Consider the following 22,960-nt stretch of genomic DNA (forward strand, 5'->3'; position numbering starts at 1 on the left):
TAGAGACAACTTGTTTTTGCATCCTATTATTGTCACAGCAAATTGACCAAAATTTTGAGTTGATCTAGACAAAAAATGGACTTAAAACCTAACAAAGAGGGTAAGCTTTGTAATAAGAGACTTAAGGAGAACTCCCTGTGTCAAAGAGAGATTTCTCAAAGGCTTTGCATGCAGGTTTTATCCTGGTACCCCACAATCTCCAGAGTAACATCTGAAGCTTCCCTTGAATGCTGATTATAATGGGTTTAGCTCCTCAAAGCAAAAGCTATAAAGTTCTTTGTTTCTATTCACACAACAGACCCATGGGCTGCCTAAACAGGACTTCAAAGCAACATTCCTTAATGATTCTCACTAACATGAGAAATCAATGAAACAGAACTGGGGCCAAAAATGAAAGATAATTTGATAGTTTCAAATAAAACGATATAAAGATTAGTTATTTGAATTTTAAAAATAAAATAAAGGGACTCAATAGAAGATTGAATGAATCAAAAAATTTAAATCAGTAAACTCCAAGGTAAAATAGAAAACCTACCAGCACCACCAACAACAGTATACCCGCAAGCACACACCCACAATCACACCCACAAACACACACACAAACACACCAGAATAGCCATGGGATAATCTCACTTATTTGTTGTATGTAAGGGGAAATAGAGATAGTTTAGTAATTATATCCAGAGACAGGAAGATGAAGACCAGGAAGAACAGTCCATGGTAGGAAGCTTGTCACAAATAGTAGAGCAGTGAATTTAAGGTAAAAAAGTGACTGTCATGATGATATTTGGAAATGATCAGTCTGGACAAGAACTGGGTGCTAAAAGGAGATAAAGTGATCTGTAAGGTTAATGAAGGGTACTTCATCAACACTAGTGCAAATCACAGTTCTAAAATAATTAAAAGGGAGGGAGAGAGAGAGAGGAAGAGAGAGAGAGAAAGAGAAATGTCTGTCCTTAGGAGGTAGGAAAATTGTGCATGGATGGTGGGAAATATTCATTGGTTAAGGGTGCTACACTGTAAGACTGAAACTCAATTATGAACAATTTTATAACCATGGCGCTTAAATAAAAGAAAACGTTAAACTTAAAAAAGAAACAATGAACTGCATCCTAAAGAGAATAATTCTTATCATAGGTTAAAAAAATAAACAGTGTACATCACTGATCAGAAGAAGAGGAGAAATAAAGAAGCAAAATTCATGTTTGAAATACTAATACCAAATAACTTTTTCAAGATTATAAAATAGTTTTATGTCCATATCTAGAAAATCAAGAATTTTAAACAAAGCAAACCAAAATAGACACATAACCCACACATTATGGAATATTATGATTAAAAATGGCACAGTTAAAAGATAAAGAGAAAAATTGTAAAATTAGCCAGAGAAACGTAGAATTACATGTAAGTGAATCACATTAGACTACCAGTAAATCACCACCAGGATCACTTAGAAGTGAGTGGTATGATATCCAAAGTGCTGAATGAAAGCTTTTCAACCAAAAATTCTCTTTCAAGTTAGGTTATCAATTATATTTGAAAGAGGAATAAAAAACTCTTCAGGCAAAAAATAGTTCAGGGAATCAACAGACTCTGAAGAAGTTATCCAAGACATACTAACGGTTCTTATTAAAAAAAAAAAAGACCCCCCTACTTGGATGTAGTAGAATATCTAAAAATGATAAAATGTGGGGGAGAAAAAAGTAATAATGGAGACTCTTTCTAATTATTTTCTTTGTATTTCCAGTCTTTTGAGTTTAAAGAATTAAACATTTTAGGGATCTTAACTTTTAGTTATGAAATATGCTTATTTAAAAAATTGGTATCCCAATTAATTGATTTTATTTTGCATATATTAATGGTATATTTTATACTTCATAATTAGATATAGTTATTACAGAAATAAATATAGTTGTAATTTTATTTTGTTTCTAATTCAACATTAGGCTCAAATTAAGCTTGACCAATATCATTTGTTTTTTCATCTGAGAATAGGTCATGTTGAAATCTGTTTTGTTGTTATTTTCAAAGAAATGAATGCAAGTATAATAAAAGTGTTTAAAATGCTGACTAGAATAAAATAAAACATAATAAAAATGTATTATGAAACATATATAAAATTATTACTGAGATAAATGAGCATACTGGAATGAAATAATGACTTGGAATTTCACAATAGCTATGTTCCAGGAATAAAATAAACAATATTAGACAGAAGGGAATCGTAAATTGGGAAATAAGAAAATAGCAGTAAGTTAAAGGAAGTTAAGAAAAAGGGGCATTGACTCAAAGGAAGATATAATTAAAAGTCTAAACTAGGAAAAACAAACTCGCAACCTGAGAGGCTCAAAGTTAGCTATGAGCCTTTTCTTGGCAACTTGATGAATGGTTGTAAAGGGAGTTGATTATAAAAATATTTAAAATTCATGCACTAGCTGAAGTAAGCTAATATAATAAAGTCTATATTTATTAAATCTATGTTAATAAGATAATAAATCCAAAATTGAAAGACGCATAAAAATTAGCCTTTTCTGAGATCCTAATGATAGGAATATCTCACTTGTTGAGAAGGAAAAAAATATCAAGCATCTAACCAACATCCTGGCCTATCACAGGATTTAAAAACCTAGAACACTGTTTCAGCACAAAATTGCCAATATTGTAATGATTAAGAGATAATGCAATAGGTGGAGAGTTTGGGAGGGAAACAACAGTGTGTACTAAAAAATTAGAAGCCTATTCTTAATTTTTTAATAATAGGACCGTGATCAATATTATTAAAAGGAAAGAATTTTATATATGTTTCATTATGAATCCAGACTTTTTACTGGTAGTAGTATTTAAAACTACATCTGAAGATGAACAAATAACTGCATGTGTGTTTATTGAAGTATGTAAAATTAAGACAGCAGTTTTTTTTTATCAGTAAATGTGTTATTTTTCAATAGATCAACAGTATAACCTAGAACTCATTAATTTCCTTGTATGGCCTAATGGGAAAATAAAAACCAAAGAGCAGAGAACTACATATTCATGCTAATTTTACAGATTGATGCTTATTTAAAAAGCAATGCTTTATTCTGAATAATTAAAAAATTTCAGACAATGCAAAAGTGGTGTTTCTTTTCTTTTTTTTTTTCCTATACCTAATTAGAAGTGCATCTATGAATATGGCCTACCGAGTGGGCCTGCAAGAGTGGCCTAACAAGAAATGGGCTTAAGGGTGGGTACAAATCCTTGGTGGACATGGACAATGCAGTGGTCAGTGAGACAGCTCTAACAATAAAGGTATATGGTAGGTGAAGATCTCCAATTAGCCTGGTGGAGTACCTGTGAGTGTGGTCCCAAAATAAAAGGTACTTGTAGCCTGCCCATGCACACAGATCAGAGGCCATGATCTCCCAAATGGGCAAAGTGTACACAGCCAGAGATTATCTCTCATCCACATAAACTCCATTGAGACTTTCTTTGCAGGGGGTGGGCACACAGTAACATTGAAGGAAGCCTGGTGGGTGAGGCTTGCAATCCTGCAGACCCAATCATACTAATTGCCTATATAGCTCTCTGAAGTGTAGCTCAGAGTAAAAATGCTTAGGATTTTTAGGAGTCCCAAAGAAACAATGCAATGCAATGGTGATAAAACACAGGAGTATATGAGAGCAGGAATAACAATAACAACAATAATAATAATTATAAGAAGAAGAAGGGGGAGGAGGATATTATGTAACTGAAACACAATTAGGATAATCTTTGTTACCGTATCTCACTTTGATTCAATATGAACTTAAAATTATTTTAATGTAAATAAAATATTCATAAAAAGAATTGCATCTCTGTTGTGGACAAAAAAATTATGTGTGATGAAATGATTAACTCCTCTCCCTAAAATTGTTGAGCTAAATAAGGATATCATATAATTAACTCCAGAATAGTAGTGACCCTTTTCTGTTGTCAAAAAACTGTGTATCACTGGGGACAAGCAGTGGCGCAAGCAGTAGGGCTTTTGCCTTGCAAGTGTTACAGACCATGGTTCGAACCCAGGGGTCCTAAATGGCCCCCCAAGCCAGGAGAGATTTCTGAACGCATAGCCAGGAGTAACCCCTGAGCATCAACAAATCCAAAAAATTTGGCCCCAAATCCAAAAAAATAAAAGAAGTGTGGATCACTGACAATAATGGTACCAGGAATACTAAGCCTAAGAAGAAATTAAGACTTCATAATAAATAATAAAAATAATATTTTTATATAAATAAAAGGGCTAAGTATTCTTACTAAACATATAAATATAAAGGTAGTATATGCTTAGATAAAAAGGTAATAATAATAATAATAATAATAATAATAATAATAATGAAAAGGTAGAATAAGCCTAAAATAAAATGTTAGAATTTCCACTTTCCTATCTTATATAAAGAATTCATAACTTTCCATTTTAGTCTATTAATAAAAATCAAAATGCAAAGGAAAATTAACATGTACTCTTCAATGTTTCAGAGATCTGAGGTCATAGAACAAAGTGTTAGATTAAAAATTAGGGAAAAAAGTCAAATTGAGCAAAGCACAGCTCACTGAAGCTGAGTCCACAATAGAATTGATATAGAAACCGGTGCCCCAGTTAGGAAAAAGAGAACTGTTTCTGAAAAAATTCTGGAGGCTCAATGCAGAAAAATCTCAGTGTTTTAAAAAAAAACAACCCTAGGTTATCAACAATCACTTTTCAAAAGAGAAACATAGCCCATTGCCCTTTTCTGCACTTCCTTAGCCCTTTCTCTCAGGCAAATTGGGTTTATTAATGAATTAATTTTTTATTACTTGTCAGTGTCAAAGCCAATGACTCCTTTGTGAGTTCTTTGCAGCCAAACTGGACCAGGTTCTAACACAGACTTTGAAAACTACTTGCTGCTTCATGTATGGAGGGCAATGACAGTTATTTCTAGATACTTTGTGATCAAGGTTGCTCTTTGGAGAAAGTCAGAGTCAAAGCCTAAACTAAGGGATATATCACAGCCTAACTACCTAATACAGGGGGATGCCCCACTCCTTACTTTTCTGGTCATTGTGTTTTATGGAAATAGAAAGGTGAGGTCCAGAGCCCTTGATAAAATTCATAGTCTAGAACTCCAGATCTATACCTGACTTCTTCAAAAGTAAAGAATACCCACACCATTTTCTTCACAAATTTCCTGAAGATTTTGTTTTTACAGAAGTTCATTTTTATTTCATTAATATCTGACTAGCCAGAAAAAATGTCACGTAAAAGCAAAAATCAAACTATGAAAAGAAAGAAAGGTAGAGAAATTTCAGAACAAGGTCAGGAAAGTTGGAACTCTCAGATCGAAAATTCAAAGAAACTGTGAGTAATAAACTAACATTTCTAATATACAAAGAGCATTCAAACGTAAGAGTGAGCACGTCACTGAAGAAAAAGAAACTTTGAGAATTACGAGCAGTCATAAGAAACTATTTTGATCAATTATATCTCAATTTGGTTAGCCTACAGAAGACGTATAAGTTCTCAGTAGGATGTAAACTACCAAGATAGAATGATGATGACATGGAAAAATTAACAGATTGGAAACAAGACATTAAATTCACCAACACAAAGAAAACTCTCACTTTTCTGATAATTGTCGTCTTGGATTAATTATATATGTCATATCTATATTTTAAAGGAAAACCAGCACTTCTAAAACTCGCACTAAAATTTAACTTTTAAAAATATCATAAGAAATAAAATTTCATAAGAGCTATCATTTTAACACCAATTCAAATATATCATAAAAAATAAAAAGCTAAAAACATATCATGAATAGACAATTATCTCTGGTTCAAAACCAAAAAATTTTTACGATGCTATTGAATTCTATTAAATTATATTTTATTGACTATTTTAACATATGTATACATTTGTTTTATGGACGACATGCGGTGATTCTCAGAGCTATTCCTAATTGTGCTCAGGGGAACCCAATTTTTCTCATTACAAAAAAAAACGAATGCAAAAACTTTCCTTTCAGCAATCTTTTGAAATATTATACTATAAGTAGTAGATAATTAAATCATGTATGAAAGGAAATAAAAGGCAAGCAGATAGTGAAGGAAGGGCTAAAAGTGCTTTGTTCACCGATGCCAAGATTTTCTATGCAGCAAATGAAAGAAAAAAATGGGTGAATGAAGAATCAGTTCTGTCTAGACTGCAGCGTAAGAAGTTAACAAAGAAAGTCAATCCCTGTTCTACATAATAACAATGAAAAATGATTGTGAGATTAAAAAATCATAAATTTATACCTTATATCCCCCCCAACAATACGGTATAATCTAACAAAATATGTATGAGAATTTTGAAGAGAAATACAGAACTTTGGTTCAAAACTCAAAGTAGTAGTAAATAATTCAATCAATATATTAATAAAAATTCAATAATAATGTGTAAAAATTATTACAATATAGTTCTTCCCAAGTTGATTCATAAAGTCATTACAATTTCACTCAATTTTAGAAAGTTATTCCATATTTATTATAAACTGTTAAAAATCAAGATGAATGGAACAAGAGTCCAGGGACAAATTCCATGGTTATAATTATTATTATTTTGAAATACAGTTTTTAAGGAAAAGTTGTTAAAGGTTGTTCATAAGACATTTTTTTGACAGTTACAAAATTGTTCACGATTGAATTTCAGCTAGTCAATGTATAGTCTTCACCAGTACATACTGTCACCAATGTCCCCAATTTTCCTCCTACCTTACACCCTGCCTGGGACTTTTTTTTTTCTCTCCCCTGACTTTTTCCTCCCTTTTTTACCTTTTAGATACTATAGTTTGTAATATTTTTACTGAAGTGTATCATGTATATCACTTTAACTTCTTTAAGCATCCAGTTCTTGTCCAGAGTGATTCTTTCCAAATATCATTGTCATAATGGCCTCTTCTCTGCCCCAATTGCACTCTCTTGCTCTTTGTGGCAAACTTCCTACTATGGATTTGTCCTTCTAGCTCTCATCTCTATTGTTTCTGTTATTATTACCCTACTATATATATTTTATAGCCCACATATATGTGAGTATTCTATGTCTTTCCCTCTTCCTTTGACTCTTGTTTAGATTATTAATTTATTTTCAACAAAAAATAGTCAAAAAGCAGCAAAGGTAGCCCTTTTAACAAATAATGGAATAACTAGACATTAACAGGCAAAAATAATTTTAGACATAAACTTTAAATTCTTCAGAACACTAACATCAAAATAAATCACAAACCTATTTACAAAAATATAAAGCTATAAGATTTTGGTACATAAAAGAAGACCTATACCTTCTTCATTTTTGTAATGATTTTATGAACATTGAACAATGAAATAAGTAATTAATGTACTTCATGACAATTTAATATTTTCCTTTGTAAAAATATAGTAGACAACGAAGCGGACAGTAGCAAATTCTAAGAAAGTATTTACAAAATATTGTTTCAGAGAAAACTGTTAGCAAATAAATACACATATCTTTTAAATACACATAACTCTTAATAGCTTTACCATAAGAAACCAAAGAAAAAGAAAATTGTATCCAAGATCTTAAAAGAGAGCTCACCAAGAAGATTACAAAGGGTGTCCTGAATAGTGTTATCAGGAATGTATTATCAGGAAATAAAAACATACTTATTATTCAGGAATGACCAAGAAAAACTGATACTGACAAGTGCTGGAGAGTTTCAGCAACAGAAATCTACATTTCTTGTAGGGAATGCAGAACAAAGCAGGCACTCGCGCCATTTTGGCCATTTTGATTCCTCTCTTACATCTCTGAAAAACATGGTTTTACTCAATTGCCCAGCAATAAACAAACTCTCCTCTTGAATTTTTATCGAGGTATGTTTTATGGCACATACATGTGGTCCTATTTTTGGAGTATGTTTCCATGTGCACAATGGTTCCCTCCAAAAATGTATCAAGGTTCCTTTCCATCACCTCTGGCACTCATTCTTTGGTAAGCTCAATTTTGTAGACCAACTCATGGAGTTTGATCCCACTATTTATTTGATGTTCCATTCCTATTTTTTTCTTTATATTCCACATGTCAGAGTTTATTTTATATTTTTCATACTTTTGACTGACTTAACTCAGCATGAAATGCTGTAGCTCAATCCATTTAGCAGCAGGTTACATGGCTATATTTTTCTAATATATAAGTAGCAGTCCATTGTGTATAGACCAAAACTTTCTTTATTCTGTCATCTATTCTTATGCAGTTGGGTTATTTAATTTCACTGTTTGTTATAAATAGTATTGTAGGGAACCTATGAGGACAGATCTATTTTTGGTTTGTTTGTTTTGTTTTTTAAACTTTCTGACCAGATTTTGCTGTGTTTGGGGGTTTATTCTTGGATCTGTATTCAACTTCACTCAAGTTTGGGGTACCATATCGTATCGTAAGGATCTAACCCGGGTCAGCGTACGTGACAAGCATCCCACTTACTGTACTATTATCCTGGCCCAGGAGTATAAATGTCTTTTAAACAAAGGCCATTAAAAAAGGAGGAGAGAAAAAAAAATTTTTTGTTGTTTTTGGGTTTACACCCGGCAGTGCTCAGGGGTTACTCCTGGCTCCAGGCTCAGATTTTGCTCCTGCAGGCTCAGGGGTCCAGATGGGATGGCCGGGGTTTCAAACCACAGACCTTCTGCATGCAAGGCAAACACCTTACCTCCATGCTATCTCTCTGGCCTGGGGAGAGAAAAATTTAACAGAATCTTTTTTTGAAAAGTATATATAACTGATAGTTATATGAAAAGTGATCTTCATCACTTATCAAGACAAATAAAATAAAATAATGGGATATAACATCATACCTGTAACCTTAGCACACATAAAAAAATAAAAAATACTTGTAGGACAATGAGGAAAATAGTTTTCATTTCTATTGATTTCATTTCTAGCGATAGGAATGTCATCGACTACTACTCTATTGAAAATAGAATGTTCCCGTGAATCTCCAAGTGTCACCTCCAACCAAACCAAAAGAGCAAAAGCAATACAGAAAACATTCTGGTCATCAAGTCTTTAAACAATAGTATGGAGACATCTCATAAAAAAACAAAAGTGATATTCCTTGTGACACAGAGATTCTACTTTTTGGCATTTATTTACAATAGCACAAAATATGTATATATTTTTACTCTCTACTACATATATTTTATAATTTATATAGAAAAATTTTAATTCCTAAAGCACTTCTAATTTCTTTTTTTTGGTTTTTGGTTTTTGGTCACATCCCAGCAATGCTCAGGGGGTTACTCCTGGCTGTCTGCTCAGAAATAGCTCCTGGCAGGCACGGGGGACCATATGGGACACCAGGATTCGAACCAACCACCTTAGGTTCTGGATGGGCTGCTTGCAAGGCAAACACCGCTGTGCTATCTCTCTGGGCCCAGCACTTCTAATTTCTAACTTGATCCCATTTCTTGTAAAAACATGTCATTATACACAAAGGCAAGGGCAATGTCTCATGAAAATTAGACCTATTTTATGGTATTTTAAAATATGCATTCCTATTTCTTTATAGTTTGTGTATTGTTGTTTTAAGATCTTAAATATTCTGAATTTGATTTGACTTCTTAGCTTTGGATTTTAGTAACAAACTGAGAATAAGACTCTGAGATTACAAAATTGAGTGTAGCATTCTCAAAAATATCTTTTTTGCTGTATCTTGGATAGTCATGAATCTTTTTATTTTCTTGCAATTTCTTTAATGTTTGTTTGAAATGCATTGTCTCTGTTTTTGTTTTGTTCTCCTCTTCCTATCCTCTTCTTATCCTTCCTATCTTCCTCCTCCTCCTATCCTCCTTTTTCTTCTCTTTTCCTCCTCCTCCACTTCCTCCTCCTCCACCTTCTTCTCCTCCACCACCATCTTCTTCTTCTTCTTCTTCTTCTTCTTCTTCTTCTTCTTCTTCTTCTTCTTCTTCTTCTTCTTCTTCTTCTTCTTCTTCTTCTTCTTCTTCTTCTTCTTCTCCTTCTCCTTCTCCTTCTTCTTCTTCTTCTTCTTCTTCTTCTTCTTCTTCTTCTTCTTCTTCTTCTTCTTCTTCTTCTTCTTCTTCTTCTTCTTCTTCTTCTCCTTCTCCTTCTCTTCTCCTTCTTCTTCTTCTTCTTCTTCTTCTTCTTCTTCTTCTTCTTCTTCTTCTTCTTCTTCTTCTTCTTCTTCTCTTCTTCTTCTTCTTCTTCTTCTTCTTCTACTTTTTGAGGAAAGGCTGTATTTTAACAGCAGACCTAGGGTTGACAAGCTGTGTCAACAAGAGGTGGGAAAATAAACAGGGGATGCTAGGTGACACTTTTCATTCTGTAATTTATCTAACTTGATAGTGAATTTTAGAATCTCTTCAGTACATAAGAGTAACTTTTTATGTCTTCTAAATTTTAAAGTTGTAATAATATTTGTCTACTCAGGATTAAAAATGAAAAGTAGACATTTGTTTTCTGTCAGTTCAACACTGGGGTAGTTAATATTTTTCTGCAAAAGCCCATTTTGATATTTATAGAAAAAATGTTGATAGTACATTAGAAGCAGAAAGGCAACAAACTACAGAAGAGTAGCCTATGTGTTCATCCAGTCATTCTCTATTGTACTTTAAAAAAATGCAGAAAATAGGGTCCAGAGCAATAGTACAGACTGGTAGGGTACTTGCCTTGCATGCAGCCAACAGTAGTTTTACCTCTGGCATCCTGTATGGTCACCTGAACTCTACCAGAGTGGTCATTGAGTGATGAACTAGGAATGATCCTATGCATTTCTAGGTGTCACCTCCAAATCAAAAAAAGACCAAAAACAATACAGTAAACGTTCTGGTCATCATGTCTTTAAACAAGTCTTCAACAACATAAGCTTAGTCATATTAGGCCTTTACCAGATTTATATTTTTATGATTTGGGGGAAAAAGGATTGGAGAACACCTGTTCTTATACCTGATTCTTTGCTCATAGTTCACTTCTGGTATAGTTCAGGAGACTATAAGTGGTGCTGAGTTAACTTCATTTAACCTGGGTTATCTGTGTGCATAAAAGTGCCTTAGTGCTGCACTATTTCCCTGGTTCCCTATAATCTTTTTCTTAAATATCACACGTGGTGTGGGTGGGATAAAGAAATATGAATTTAAGAAATATGTAATACTAAATTATTTTATTATGAACATGTCTTCAAAAAACAAACAATATTTACTTTGTTTTTCTGCAATAAACTAACACTTCTTATGGAAATTTAAAGCTCTGAATGCTGGTCTACTAAATTTTAAAACATGCCTCAAATATGCTAGTTATTTTCTGAACATTAGTGTAAAATCCCTGGTTACACATAAACAATCGACGTTCATATAAAAAATAAAACATAAAGGGAGAACTCCTCACTATACATTTCATTGAATTCTCATCACTACAACAGATCCTGAAATACTTAACTTGAGGTCAGTATGGGAAACTGAGTGACATTAAATAACCAAAGAAGTAAATGATGTTATCAATATATGTATTTTTTCCTATACTGTCAGATTTATGTTAAAAAGTTGACAGAAACTGGGGCCGGAGAGGTGGTGCTAGAGGTAAGGTGTCTGCCTTGCAAGCACTAGCCAAGGGAGGATCACGGTTCGATCCCCCCAAGCCAGGGGCAATTTCTGAGCGCTTAGTCAGGAGTAACCCCAGAGCATCAAACGGGTGTGGCCCAAAAAAAAACAAAAAACAAAAAAAAGTTGACAGAACCTATAATCATTTATGTAACTAATGAAAATAAGATGTGGGAGTGGTCTAGTTGCAAGGTGTTATTCCACTGATTTCCAGGATAGATTCATCTGATCTGGCTAGCAAGGTGTAAATCACTCCCCCTTTTCTTTATCTCTTCATGTATGTATCCCCCACAGCTAAAAGTCCAGTTCAAGAGGATACCCTTCTCTGCAATGAGTTCAAACAATATTTGGTAGAAAGTATGAGAATAGCTTTGCTATCCCCTAGAACTTATAAAAATGCTCTTAGGTCTTGAAAGAGAGAAAGATAGAAAAAGTGAAAGAGAAAAAAAAAAGAAAAAAGAGAGAGAAAGAAAAATAATATAAAAGAATTAAAAATAAAGAAAGTGATAAAGATGGAGAACTAATGAAAGAAAGAGAAAGCAAAGGGGATATGGTAAAAAGAAGAGTGGAAGAAAGAAAGGGAGAGTAAGAAAAAGAAAGTAAGAAGGGCCAGCTGTAGGGAGTCTGCCTGGCATGTGCTAGTGAGGATGGACAGTGGTTCGATTACTGGCATCCTATATGGCCCTTCAAGCCAGGAGTGATTTCTGATCACATAGCCTGAGCATCACTGGGTGTTGCCCAAAAACGAAAGAAAGAAAGAAAAGAAAGAAAGAAAGAAAGAAAGAAAGAAAGAAAGAAAGAAAGAAAGAAAGAAAGAAAGAAAGAAAGAAAGAAAGAAAGAAAGAAAGAAAGAAAGAAAGAAAGAAAGAAAGAAAAGAAAGAAAGAAAGAAAGAAAGAAAAAGAAAGAAAGAAAGAAAAAGAAAGAAAAAGAAAGAAAGAAAGAAAAAGAAAAAGAAAGAAAGAAAGAAAGAAAAAAAAGAAAGAAAGAAAGAAAGAAAGAAAAAGAAAGAAGGAAAGAAAGAAAGTTAGAAAGTTGAAAGAAGAAAGAAAAAAAATGAAAAGAAAAGGAAAGAAAGTTAGAAAGAAGAAAAGAAAGAAAAAGAAAGGAAGGAAGAAACTAACAATGAAATATTATGCTTAAAAATGGTCTCATTCCACAACCAGGAGTAAAACAAGTACTTGTGTTTATATAATTCAAAAGTATGAGAACAAAGAAAAAGTGGTCATTCTATAAAACAATAAATGATAGTATAACTGGAAATGTTGAATAGTACCTTAGTCATTGCTCTAGAAAGCAGCAACAATCAGAAATCCTAACTCTTGTGTTCTGTGTCCTGGCTAGCTCTTAGGACTTCAGGCAATCTAAGATAAAACCTGTCTTAATCTTCATTAATACTCCCTTGCTTACCAGTCTTTATAAAACATTATTCTCATGCTTTCTTCTTTGAGATGGTTCTCATTAATAAATGTTGTCCCTATTGCAACTGCCTGAGCAAAGTTATCTCCCTAATTCTCTACTGAATTTCATCTTTGACAACAGAAAGATTTAACTTAGAGAGTAGAGCAAAAGAGTATTATTTTCTATGACAAGTGACTATGATGAAAGAAGAAACTTAGGTATTTATAAAATTACATATAAAATACCAAAAGAAAACAATTCCACTGCAGTCTTACATGAGTGAAGATTAGTAATCTGTATTATTAAACTGAAATACTTTCAATATTATAACATAAGAAAGAGGAAAATCAAAGTGAGTTATGTGACAGGGTATAACAACCCCAACAGAGTTTCAATATCTAAATAATGTGAGTTCGGTAAGAAAGTTTTGAAATGGAAAAAATCAAATTATTGATCGTTGAAACACTGGGAGTACTGAGAGGAAACAGGTTTTCAGATAAAAAAGATTACTGAGTGCCAGAGTAATATATTTGGAGAGAGAAAAAAGGTTTCACATCCAGAAGTACGGGAGTGAAATTTCTATGCTCCAATAAAAAAATCTTTAAACCATTTAAAGTGGAAACTTTTGAAAAGATTACTTGCAAATTGTCAAGACAAAACCATATCAGCTCCTCCAAATGCATGAAACAGCAGCTCCCTGGGCCTGTCCTCAGGGTTTCTGACTCTCCAGTTGAGCACACAGGAATGAAAATTAGCATGCTGCAGGGCTTCCAGATAATACTTATGCTATTCTTTCTCACTAAACCTTGCACAACTAGAGATTCCTATTGAAAGAAAGAACTTCCATTTCCTTTGCCAGCTGATGTGAGCAGTTTTGACTCCCTCTGTCCAAGATTTTTAACGTTTTGAAAAATTCCTGAAACAAACAAACAAACAAACATACAACAACAGCAACAACAACAAAACAACCAGTTGACAGCTTTCCCAACTCATCGATTCTGCTCCAGACCCCAGGCTGTCTGAAACTAAGAAATAATGAAGAATATCCAAAACCCAGAGACAAAGAGATGATCCAAAAGTTGTGAAGTGAGTCAGTCCAAACTGTATCATCCTTCTATTTACTCTACACATCTTGTCAATTGTTAAGTACAACAATGGCCCCGTTTTCCTATAAAAACTTCATGGAAAGAGCCTTACTTTGTCCTCTCCTAAGTTCTTCCACAACTGAGGGTCGCAAGGCTTTCTTTTCTTTTCTTTTCCCTTCACTTCCTTATAAACCTTTCTATTTCAACTTCTATTTCACATCGTTATCACTTGGAATTTTTGTTCTGGAAAATACTGGAGACCCAGGGAACACACATTCTGAACACAGAAATCTAACATTAGAGATTCAGCAGCACTATAAAAACACATGGCAACCCTTTTTTTGTTTGTTTTGTTGTGTTTTGGGACCACACCCGGTGACTTACAGGAGTTACTCCTGGGTATGCGCAATTTCAGAAATTGCTCCTGGCTTGGGGACCATATGGGACTCCGAGGGATAGAACTACAGTCCATCCTGGGTCAGTCACATGCAAGAAAAAAGCCCTATCACTATGCTATCACTCTGGCTCCAACGTTTTTATTTAAACTTGTCTCTGAAAGACTTCAACCTCAAAGAAGTCATCTGAGATAAAGAAAACACACACAAACAAACTTAGCTGTATCTATCTTCTCTCTTCCTTTTTTGAATCAAATCATTGTCTGTAAAATCACCCCATGAACAATATATCTGGGCCATGCATTAAATAATCCAAACCAGGCTGAGGATGAAACACATACTGTCTGACAATCTTCTACCTTCTATCTCCAGCAAGCTGCTTACCAGAACTGTTTTTATTGAGTACAGAAACAACCCCAGGTTGTGGAGGTAAGGACATAGTAAGGGCAAATAGCTCAGGTTACCCTGAGCCTGTTCCAACCAGATTTACATATAAGATGACCTTTGTTTTGGGTGAAACCTAGTTGTAAACAGGTTCACAGAAACCAGGGGTGATAATCATTTTAGGTAAAATGAAATCTAACCTAACGAATTCTGCTTCTTTGTTCACAAAATTGAGAGGGGGTACATAAGTTATGTTCTATTGTTCTCTGCAAGAGGTGGGAACCCTAGATCAGAACTTATAAAAGTGGTTGTTATTTTGCATGATTATCATTTTATGACTGGCTTGGTATTATTTCTTCCCTGCTATCCCACTTCTTCAAACCCATCTGCCTAAGGAAAAAAGGTCGTGGGGTGAGATCAGAACCTGTCTATTTTAGTTTACAATTGTCTTCATTTTAGGTTTCTTCCTTAACTTCTAGGTAGGGTTGTCTATCCTCCAAGAACAGAATAGTTCCCTGATTACTCTCTCATTTGGGTTTTTATTCTATCCTTGTTTTGTTCTTGGGAAGAAAAGGTCTCATCTATCTCCTTTGTTGATTGACATTTCTCATTCGTTTCCATGTTGTAGGTAGAAATTACCTTCTACAAAATCACAGAGAAGGTGCTTGACTTGCACCTGCAGTCCCAAGTTTGGTCCCTTGCACAGGTATAAGGTCCTCCAGGTGTCATGAAGAGTGATCCCGACACATACAGGTGTGGCTTCAAATGAACAATAAAACATTCTAAAGGTTTCTAATAATAATAAAAAAAAATCACACCTCTCCTTTGTGAAACCATGCATGCGTTTTGCATTATCTAGACAACATTGAACTTTGTATAAATCTTCTATGATTATCATTATGGAATTCTGAAGAATAGGTCTTATTTTTCTGGAGATTAGATTTCCAAGTCAAGGAATCAGTAGTGTTGATTTTTTGAGGTCTCCCTCTTTGCCATGAGGATTACTTCTTCTCCGTTTTCATGACCCTTTCTTTGTGTAAATGCATCTCCGATCTTTCTCTGACCACTCACGCCTCTTATAAAGACAAAGTCCACTAAGATTAGGATTCACTGTAAAATCCTCATTTTTTTTTTTTTTTTTGGTTTTTGGGCCACACCCGTTTGACGCTCAGGGGTTACTCCTGGCTATGTGCTCAGAAATCGCCCCTGGCTTGGGGGAACCATATGGGACGCCGGGGGATCGAACCGCTGTCCGTTCCTTGGCTAGCGCTTGTAAGGCAGGCACCTTACCTCCAGCGCCACCACCCGGCCCCGTAAAATCCTCATTTTAACTTAATCATACATCTGAAATCTATTTGCCAAATATAGTAACACTAGGAGGTCTTGAGGTTTAGGTTACCAGCAAATGACACAGTCTTTTTCAATCCTTTGCTGAATCTGGAGCTACAGAAGAGCAGATAAAGTGTTTCCCTTGCACATGGCCTGGCTGTCCTGGGTTTGATCTCTGGCATCCCATACAGTCCACCAAACCTGCCACAAATGATCCCTAAATACAGCAGGTGTGGCAAAACAAAACGAAACACAAAACAAAACAAAAGCAAAAAAACAACCTGCAAACCAATTAACAAGCTGTTTGTACTGAAGGTCTTAAAAATAAAATTATACTATGATGCTCCTTCTGGTATTTTTGCTATGATGCCTCAGTGCTGAGTATAAAGTATATGCCACATTTATTCCCCCAAAGGGTCTATTTTATAAAAATGAATCAGGACCTTAGAAAGTACTCATAATTTAGAGTTTTCCTCATTTTTAAATTATTTTAGCTTTTATTGCTGCAAAATGTCAAATGCTGTACATGGATACATGTAACTTTCTATCCCATAATTTGTAATGAGTTTATCTTAGAACTGCTAAATACTAACAGATATCATAACCACATTTTTGAAACTGTTTCTTAAATTATAGTTTAAAACAAGTTTTGTGTGTTTTTCCATCTGTTCTCTCCCCATGTATACTAACCTAATAAAATAAATATATAACACATACTTAATACATAAAGTTCTCTGTGTCGTCAGCTTAAAAAATAGCTTTTAGCCGAGGAGCAATTGTACAGTGGGGAGGGCATTTTCCTTGCATGTGGCTGACCTTATTCAACTCCAGCATCTCATGTTCCCCCAGATCTCTGGTAATAATCATCACTGAGTGAAGAGCTAAGATTAAGTTCTGAGCACTGCCAGATGCCCCGCCCCCAAATTAGTTTTCATTAATCCTTATTTTATAAACAATAATGTTTTGCTTAGGTAACTTTCCCAACCTTTTCATTAGTGTGGGATGTGTGTGTGTGTGTGTGTGTGTGTGTGTGTGTGTGTGTGTGTGTGTGTGTGTGATGTGGCAATGCTTAGGGGTTACTCGTGGCTCTGCATTCAAGTATTACTCCTAGCTCAAGGTATTCTGCAGATTAAACATGGGTCAGCTCTGTACCAGGAAAATGCCCTACTCACTCTATTCTCTCTCCAGCTCTGTCTTTTTCATCTTTAAGATCTGTATTTCCCCCTTCAATATATATCCAAGTAAAACCATCTCTTTCAAGTCATTTATTCATTCCCACTTTTGAATTTTTTGTATAATCATGAGTTAAGCATTTATGATACACGCCATACCTTAGGTCTGAATTGCATTAAATGTTTTTCATGTTAAAAGTAATGAATGTTTTATTTTCATATTTCACTTTATTATCATTGATGAATCTGAATGATAGTGAAGCATGAAATCATTGTATGACTCTGTTTAGTGAATGGGGCCCAGCATCTAACTAGCTAGTAAATGCTAGATTAACATCAAAAAAGAAACTACAAAATCACTATTATTGTATCATCAATATTGATTTGGTCTTCCAAACAATAGTCAGCATTTGGACTCTGTGAATTTTATTTTTCTTAGAATTGGAGGCCCCATACAAAATACAATAAAGAAAAACCTTTCTTGCTATATTCTTTCTTGAAGAACTACAAAATAACCATAATCTTTTTCGCATGTATTCAAAATTCTCTGCCAGAAACATACTTAAATTCTAGAAAACTTTATACTCATTTAAATTACAATGGCACTATTTTTTTTTGTGCTTGTCATTATCTTTCTTGGGTTTTGTCACTTCCATGGCAACGAATACTGTATTTTACTTAGTGTTTGAAAATTATTTATGCTGAGCGATAAACTACTTTTTATGAATATTCAACAATGCCTTCCAAATGGTGAAATGTTCAGAACCTTCTCTTAAATCCTTCCCACACACATCTTCCAAATTAATACTCTGAGGTACAGCCCTGATCCTGTCTCCCTCAGCTCACAAATCATCACTGACCTCCACAATTTGTTCTAGAAAGCCCACACACCTGCCTACTTAACAATTTTATTTTTTTATTACTTTATAATTTTAAAGGTCAGGTAATATGGTAACATTTACGGTTTTGATGTACAAAGCTACTGCGTCCTCACCACTACCGCTAAATGCCCAGCACACACTGCCGCTGTGCTTATATCACGTCTGGTGGACCTCCTTATCCTTCCCCTCTCCGATTCCCCCACGGCTACCTTCCTCTACTTAGCCTCCAACCAACAAATAACTAAAGCCTTAGAAGTGTTATAAACAGCAAATATATCATTACCGGAGAAAACAGGAAAACTGGATAGTATATAACAATGATTATTTTTGTTCCCATTCATTTTTGCAAAGTTTAGTGTGTCTGAGTGTGTGTGTGTGTGTGTGTGTGTGTGTGTGTCTGTGTGTCTGTGTCTGTGTCTGTGTCTGTGTGCGCTTGCAGCAATTGAGTTTATAGCACAGCTTGAATCAGGGTTTTGTAGCAGAGGTGGGTTGTGTGAGGGTTACCACTTACCAATGTCTTCAGCTTTCTCAGCCACTTGGGGCTCCAGTTCCAGTAGAAGGAGATTTTGTCAGGGAAACAAATTGCATCATTTTTTAAAAAAATATTCTTGGAGAAAAATGTGACTTACAAGTCTTACACAGTTGTATTTACACTACATGGTGACAGTGAAATAGGACCATTCTTACCACAAGTGTTGGTCCTCCCTCCACCACTCTTCCCAGCATGCCTCCCTTACCTCCACCCTTAAACCCCTGGATTGCTGATGTAACAGGTCCCTTTTGTGTATAGCTTGTTGTAGTTTGGGTATTTTGATTCTATTGCCTTTGACTTTGTTTCCCTTGAGAATTCATATATATATGTATATATGTATGTATTATATATATATCAGTGTTTTTCAACCCTTTTTGTGCAAAGACACTTTTTTCATGAACAAATTCTCAAGGCACACCACCATTAGAAAAAGTTAAGAAAATTTATTTTGTGCCTATATTGACTATATATAAAGTAATTCTCTTGGATAGGAATCAAATAAAAACAAAGAAATTATTTTATAATTTCTTTATTATGAAATAAAGTATTTTATAATTGTTCATATTTCTGTTCACTTAACTCAGCGTGATACCTGGGCCTGTTTGTTGAAACAAAGCTGATATCCTGGCAGGAATCGAAGAAAGACACACACACATAGCTCTTAGTCAACAGAAGAGCTCTCATGACATATCCACAACAGTCTCTCGGTCTTTAGATTTTATAGTTCACAACATGCACTTCAGCTCACCAAGAGACCAATCATGCCAGAGTAGCATGTTACGGATGAAACTGGAATTTTTTCCCACTGCACACCAGACAATATCTCATGGCACACGTGTGTGCCACGGCACAGTGGTTGAAAAACGCTGATATATATTAGCTCCCTTTAGGTTATCTCGTACAGAGGCAGAGTGGGGCAAAGCTATTGATTGCAAGAGTAAGCAGAATCTTCGCAGGACCTTCCAGCAAAGTTTACTAAAATCATAATACAGTGAATAAAAGAAGCAAGACTATCATAATTTTTTAAGTGGATGAAGAGATAGCTCCTGACTTAGGAGGATTCCAAATACGGAAAGTTCCCCACGGATGGCATGACTGCTCAGAGATGGAGCATGAAAATCAATATTAAATTACTGGAAGAGGAAATGGCTGTTCTGTAGAGAGCCAGAGGTGGCTTTCAAATCAAATCAGCTGGTAATTTGCAGTTAAAACCAAGGTTTAAGTTCATTTTGTGATGTGTGTCTCAACATGCAGTGAAAAACATTTTCTGAGATATGCCACATCTACTTTCCTAAATCTGTTCCTTTACCAGGCAATGCACTAGCTGATTCCACTTGTCTTCTCTGAGGCCCATATAAATGCCTCAAATTCTATCTATTACAAGACTGAGTTTAGTATTGGTCAAAGCAATTCCTATGTGAATCACTTCCAACAAGAAAATTCCCCTATGAGCTTATAGGGGCTAAATCTGGTATATTCACTACCATCTATGTACAACATTTATGTTCCACCTCTTTCACTCTCCTATGTGGTAATTTATATATTATTTCCTCTATTTTATTTGTGGTCATTTATATTCCTCCATATTAAACATAAGATATATTTGATATATCTTTTCATCAAATAATATTTCCCATTATCAAGTTTAAGTGTGATAAAATAGCCTATAAAAGTTAATTTTATAACAAAAGTTAATTGGAAGGGCAAGTGCTTGCTTTATTTGGTCACAACTGACAATATAAATGTAACAAAATCATATAAAATTAATTATATATTTCAAATAAGCGAAAGGAAGTAAATTCCTGCAGACATCTTTAGTTACATGCCATTTAATTAAAAGCATTATATACATAATATTTCTGAAAATATATGCATTGATGAATTATATATCTTTGTTCTTACAATATGTATTTTTGAATATATAATATATATGCATATGACTATCATTTATCTATCACCTGTCTTTCTCAGAGATGGAAGAGAATATTGAAGTGTCAATTTCATTGATGTATTGAGGGGAAAAATAAGCCTATATATATTTGACAGAGTAAGTCTTGAATTATTTAAAATTTGTTAGAGGTGCCACTCCTGGCCTAGGCAGTGCTTGGCCACAGGAATCTACCACCACTACAGCTGGCAGGGATAGTGCTGAGAAATGAATTTAAATTAGGCCTTCAACATACTAGATTTGATCCCTTTGAGATAATTTTAATGACTATGTTCTCTAGCATTGTTCTCTTGTTTTGAGATGTAATATTATTCCTTATAAATCTAGTGCAGAGAATTATTCACAGAGAGAAAATGTGAGGCTAGCCAAGTAATCTCCTGGTATTTTTTACGGGGAGTATTAATTACTTATGAACTACTTTAATTGATTTGAACTACACACTGGAATAAAACATAAAGGCTTTTGTAATAGATTTAGGGCATGAAGAATTTAATCTCATGAGTATAATAATAAATAATATTTTCCTATTATTCTTTTTCTGTAAGCATATCTTAAGAGATATTTGTGCAATGTCAATGTTTATAGTATTTTAAATGCCATGCAAAACTCAAATAATTAAGATTAATTTATGATGACATTAAATTATTGAAAGTTCATATATATTCACAAACCTGGGTATATCTGTACAGGATAGTTATTCTCTGATCATTGGTGCCCATTTTTCTTTGATAATTATGTAGTTTTAGTTGCTTTATTTTTTGTCCGTGATAATAAATAGTTCATTCTTACATTCTTATTTAAGTATATAGGCACTATACATAAAATTTTTAGTGATCTCAACAAGTCAGTGTAAATAAAATTATATATTATATGTTATAAGCTAATCATGCTTCAATTAGAATATAATTCCAATTTTTCAAGTTTAATTTGGCACTTAACAATTCACATGGGGCCCGAGTGGTGAAGCAAGCGGTAAGGTATCTGTGCGCCTTGCCGGCGCTAGCCTAGGACGAATCACGGTTCGATCCCCTGGAGTGAGTCCCATGTGCTCCCCCAAGCCAGGAGTGATTTCTGTGATCATAGCCAAAAAACAAAAGCAAAACAAAACAAAACAAAACAAAAAAATTGATATAACTCATGATTCTTTGCAAATTTTTTAATGATTTGAAAAATAGGTAAATATATTATCATCTTTTTCACAAATATTATCTTCCAAATAGTCACTCCAAGCACATGATCCAATAGCCATATCTAATATTTAACACTTTATTCACATTGTAATCATACAGGTATTTATGATATTTGATGGGTTTTATTTCTCATGAATTTTTGAATATTGCCATTGCTCCCTACATTCTCAGATAGTTCATGACTTAGTTTGTATTGCAGAATATCACTTTAGTAGAATCTCCAACTAGCAATAGAGACTCTGAACCTTTCTTGTCCCTGCTATATAAGAAACTAGGAATTCTTTAGATAAGACCAATTTGCTTCTTTGTGAATGCCTAGCACTTTTGGGATGGCTCTGCCAAATGTAGAGCATTATTTTATATTGACAATATTTGATGTAGAAAATACTCAACTATAAAATGAATTTGACCATGTCCTGTTACAACCCATGGTATAAAATTTGGTTTTGTTTTGTTTTGGGGCTACATCTTACCCTACTTAGGGGCTATTTCTGGGTCTCTGATTAGCATCACTCTTGACAGTGCTTAGAATATTTTATGAAATTCTGGGGATCAAACTGGGCTCAGGTTCATGTAAAGTAAAAACCTTAAGGACTGGTTTAGATGTTTTAAAGTTAACTTTGAGTCCCCCCCCCCCTGTCTTTGGGCAAGTTTTCAGAAAGATCTTTGTATTTTTCTTTTAATCTTAAATTATTTTGTAGCATAATTTTAACAGAATTTCATATGCTTAGATGAAATGCTTTAAATATGTGCTCAATTGTGGCATTTTGACTGAACTATATTTAGGTAAACCATTTACATCACAAGGCTATCCGAATATTAATGAACAAATTATACAGCTCATAGAATCTAAGAACCCAAGAAATTATGACAAAATCTGTGACTGGAAATTCAAGTTACATTTACCTCACCATTGCCAGTCAACGTTCCAGACTTATCTCCAATATTCTGAACACAGTATTGCTGCTTCTTTGGGGTATCAATTGCTCAAATGGTGGTTGGACTGGGATGTATTAGTGACATCAGTTGCAATAAGTATTCAGTTT

Source organism: Suncus etruscus, chromosome 7, assembly GCF_024139225.1.
Source record: "Suncus etruscus isolate mSunEtr1 chromosome 7, mSunEtr1.pri.cur, whole genome shotgun sequence".
Taxonomy (NCBI): Eukaryota; Metazoa; Chordata; class Mammalia; order Eulipotyphla; family Soricidae; genus Suncus; species Suncus etruscus.